This window comes from Carlito syrichta, unplaced genomic scaffold (assembly GCF_000164805.1).
Source record: "Carlito syrichta isolate Samal-C Ts95f unplaced genomic scaffold, Tarsius_syrichta-2.0.1 Scaffold89682, whole genome shotgun sequence".
Taxonomy (NCBI): Eukaryota; Metazoa; Chordata; class Mammalia; order Primates; family Tarsiidae; genus Carlito; species Carlito syrichta.
The window spans coordinates 452,626-457,151 of NW_007033778.1; positions in this window are offsets into that span (position 1 = coordinate 452,626).

The following is a 4,526-nucleotide window of genomic DNA, read 5'->3' on the forward strand; positions in this document are numbered from 1 at the left end:
GCGCGGGATTACGGGCTGAGCCACCGAGCCCAGCCACGGACAGTCTTAAAACAAATGCAACCCCATCTTGCTCAGGACAGTTTCTTGGGCTCACATGGTTTCTTGGGCTCAATCAAAGCCTTTGTGCCTGTAACAAGTTGAATTGTGTCCCTCCAAGTTCATATGTTGAAGGCCTAACTCCTGATGCCTCTGAATGTGACTGTATTTTGAGGCAGGACCTATAAAGAGGTGATTGAGCTAAAGGAGGCTCTTAGGGTGGGCCCTAACACATTCTGATGGATGTCTTTATAAGAGGAGATCCGGACACTCATGGAGACGCTACAGATGCATGCCCAGAGGAGAGGCCACTGCAAGTGGGAGAGACTCTACCCTCAGAAGAAACCAAACCTGTTGACACCTTGATCTTGAACTTCTGGCCTCTGCAGTTATGAGGAAATAAACTTCTGCTATTTAAGTGGCCAGGTCTATGATACGCCCTAGCAGACTGATATAGTGCCTTCAAAAACACTCAGTCTCAGTGGCAAAGAATTACTAATGCCCACAGACACAGCCACAGAGCATTGTCTGGGCTGTTTAACTCAACTGAACACAGATTTTTTTGAGACGGGGTCTCACCCTGTCTCCCTGGCTGGAGTGTAGTGGCACGATCATGGCTCATGGCAGCCTCCACCTCCTGGGTTGAGGCAATCCTTCTGCCGCAGCCTACCAAGTAGCTGGGACCACAGGTGCACACCACTACGCCTGACTAATTTGTTTTATTTTTTTGTAGAGATGAGGTGTTGCTACCATGCTCGTCTTTTACTTTTTTCTTTTTTATAATTATGTTATTTTAAAAACCTTGCTGGTCTTGAACTCCTGGACTCAAGCAATCCTTTCGCCTTGGCCTCCCAAAGTGCTGGGATTTCAGATATGAGTCACTGTGCCCAGCCCTGAACACATACTTTGAGGCTTGCCAAACCCCATGTCTGCCAAGGCAGATCTAATAAGGACCAGGTCAGCCCTGTCGGGTCCTTGCTGGGCCCAGGCAACTGCTGAGCAGCCAGTCGACCTCGTAAGCCCACCCACTGGGCACAACTGATTGGCCCAAGAGTGGTCACTTGACTGAAGCTGAGCCAATCAGATTTTCACATCTAAGAATCAGCTACTGGGATGTGAAATCCGCACAGAGATGTGAGAGTGCATGACAGCAAAGTGAGAAAGAGCCAGGTCCCGCCTCGATCCCAAGTCCCACCCAATCCCTCAGTGTTCTCCCGAGTACTTGTGGTGTTATTCCAGCACTTAGCTTCTGGGAAATGCTTCCAAGGGCTTTATTTCTAATAAATTCATCTTTTTGTCTAAGCTAGTTTATACATGCTGCCTTTTTGAGTCCTCCCCAAAATCATGGAATAGGTTCCATGATTATTTCCATTTATAAATGGAAATGGAGGTTCACAAAGGTTACTTAACTTGCTCAAATTTACTGCCTTAGTCTGTTTGGACTATTATAACTAAATGCCACAAACCGGGCAGCTTATAAACAGCAGATTTTTATTTCTCAGTTCTGGAGGCTCTGAAGGCAGATTTTGTGCCTGGTGAGGACTTGCTTGCTGGTTTACAGATGGTGGCTTCTTGCTGTGTCCTTCTTCACGTGGTGGAAGGGGTCAAGGAGCTCCTGAGAGTGTCTTTTTCAAGGGTACTACTCGCCTTCACTCTCTTGACCCAATCACCTCCCAGAGGCCTCCCCTTCAAATACCATCACTCTGAGGGTTAGTATTTCAACATACAATTTTTTTTGGGGGGGTATAAACATTAGTCCACTGCAGTTGCATATCTTGTAAGTAGAAGAACCAAGAAGCAAGTCCAGCTAGTCTAACACGTCTCCTACTCCTAACTGCTTTGCTAAGCTGTATTCATTCCTAGAAGTTTCTAGAATGAAAATAATAAGTTGGTTTATTCACTGTTGTTTTTTTAAGATGACCTTGTATTTATTTTTAAATGGGAGTCCCGTGGCCATAGTGGAGAAAGAGCATTGTTTCAGGAGGGATGTGGAGAGAAAAGTTTCCGAAAACAAACTATGCAAGAGGGAGGCTGCTAAAAATCACTCCATTGCTCACTCACTCGAACCAGGCTGGTTATTTGTGCAATTCAGGAGGTTTTGCTTCTCAGGACAGGAATTTTCCTTTGCTAGCAAATAATAAATACCAGGGACTATAGCGGTTCTGTTCAATTAAGTTCAAGTCAGCTACTATATATGAAGCGCCTATTTGGTTCCAGGCACAGTGCCAAACTCTGGGAATCTGGAGACAATGTGACTCCAGGGTGAAAGGAAGACAGGGAGGTCAACCCACACATCACAGTTGAGCATTTATGATAACCAACTTGCAGGGACTCCTCCAGAGGGAGTGGACCTGGCGCAGGAATTGAGCATTAGTTATTTAATCTGCTTGGCTTGGCTTGGCCCAGCTCAGGCAGGCTTGCAAGCATTAATCTTCACCAGGTTCTTTATACATCTTATATGCTTTGGACTTTGTATCAGTCAGCAAATGCTACAGAAGTACTGTGTAACAAATGACCTCAAAACTTAAACAACAATTGTTATGTTCTCCTGGATTGTGTATTAGCTGAAAGTTGGCTGATCTTGACTAGGATTGTTCTTGTGTCTGAGGGTCAGGTGGAGGTGGGAGAATACAGGTGGGGCTCATCTGGGTAGCTTGTTTTGTGTCTACCTCCCCATCTATCCTAGGACCAGTGGGCTAGCCCAGGCATATCCTTCTCATGGTAATGGCAGATCGTAATCAAGCAAATTCTTCTTCAACCTTTGGAATGCTTATTGACGTTCCATTGGCCAAAGCCAGTCACATGGCCAAGCACAAATCAGGGAGTGAAGAAATAGGCTCCACCTCTTTAATGCGGGAAACTTCAAAGTCATTCGCCACAGGCTATGACTGCGGGATGAAGTGAAGAGTTGGGACAGTCCTGAAACTCTCCCCAGGCTCTCTGCAGCCCAAGTAATGGCCGTGTTGGAGAGTCCCAGGGGTTTCCTTTTCATCAAGGAGTGTCTCTATCCTTTAGGTGGGACCCCCTTGGTGCCAAGTCCTGAGATAAGAGGGGTTTTTAAATCTGGACCTACTTCTAGGTCTCTTATTATAAAATAAAGACTAAAATTAACCCCAAGTCAGGGTCAGTCTTAATCAAAGTGATATGGGAATCGTGTATCTGTAGGATTCTCTTTCTCCTTCTTGTGTCTTTGACTCTTGCAAATCTTCTTTACTTTTCTCCTTAGTTTCTCTGGAAGAAAACCACATTTGGGTGTTAAATGACAACACCTAGGTGTTTGCCTCTTCACACGGGACTTCTAAAAGTCAGAAAAACTTTTAAGAGTCAAAGAAATATATTTATATATAATAGTCACGTTTTTGTACGTATGTGCATATTCACTTTGTTTTTCATTTTTCACTACTCTATTTTATTATCATGTGTGGATATTATTTTTGTAACAGCAGAAAATACAAGGGTAATTATTTTTGACCCGGTGTCTCACTCTTTTGCTAGGCTGGAGTGCAGTAGCACAATTAATCATGGCTCAACACAGCCTAGGACTGCTAGGCTCAAGTGATCCTTCTGCTTCAACCTCCTGGGTAGCTGGGACTGCAGGCATGCACCACCATGCCTGGCTAAGTTTTTTATTTTTATTTTTTGTAGAGATGAGGTCTTGCTATGTTGTCTAGGCTGGCCTCAAACTCCTGGGCTCAAGCAATCCTCTTGCCTTGGCTTCTCAAAGTGCTGGGATTACAGGCATGAACCACAACACCTGGCCATAGAGGCAGTTTTATGTATTTAATATATAGCACACATATTTAATATATAGTTATATATGTAACTATATAACTATATACATAGCTATATATAGCTATACATAATTATATAAAACTATATATCTAAAATGACATATATGTATGTGTGCGTGTGTGTGCACTGTACTTATATATATAATATACACTATATTATAGAATATATATATATATTCAATAGGGCTAGATTTTATATATATATATAAAATCTAGCCCTATTGTTTTTTGTTTCCAAGTTACCAGGTAGGTACAAGTTTTCTTTTTTAATCAAACATCATGCTAGATACAGTTGATCATTAAACATTTTTTAAAATAGCAATGTAGAAAGTGGAAACTGAAGCTTGTTTTTGTAAATAAAGTTTTATTGGAACAATTCCATGCCTCTTTGCATACTGTGTATGGCTGCTTTCACTTTCCTGAAACAATTGGTGGAGTTGAGTAATTGAGGCAGAGACTTTTAGGTCCAAAAAGCCTAAAGTATTTTCTCTCTGGCCCATTCTAGAAAGAGTCTGCAGATCCCCTCATTATATACACAGTGACACACATACCTCTCATTCCCTTGGCCCCTTCCTGCCTCTTCTTGGTTTGGTTTGAAGCATAGTGAATGCAAAAGATCCATAGGGCCCTAAGCTCCCTCCTGGAGGCAAGTCCTTAAGTGTCTAGTCATGTGTCACTTAATGACAGGGAGGGACCCAT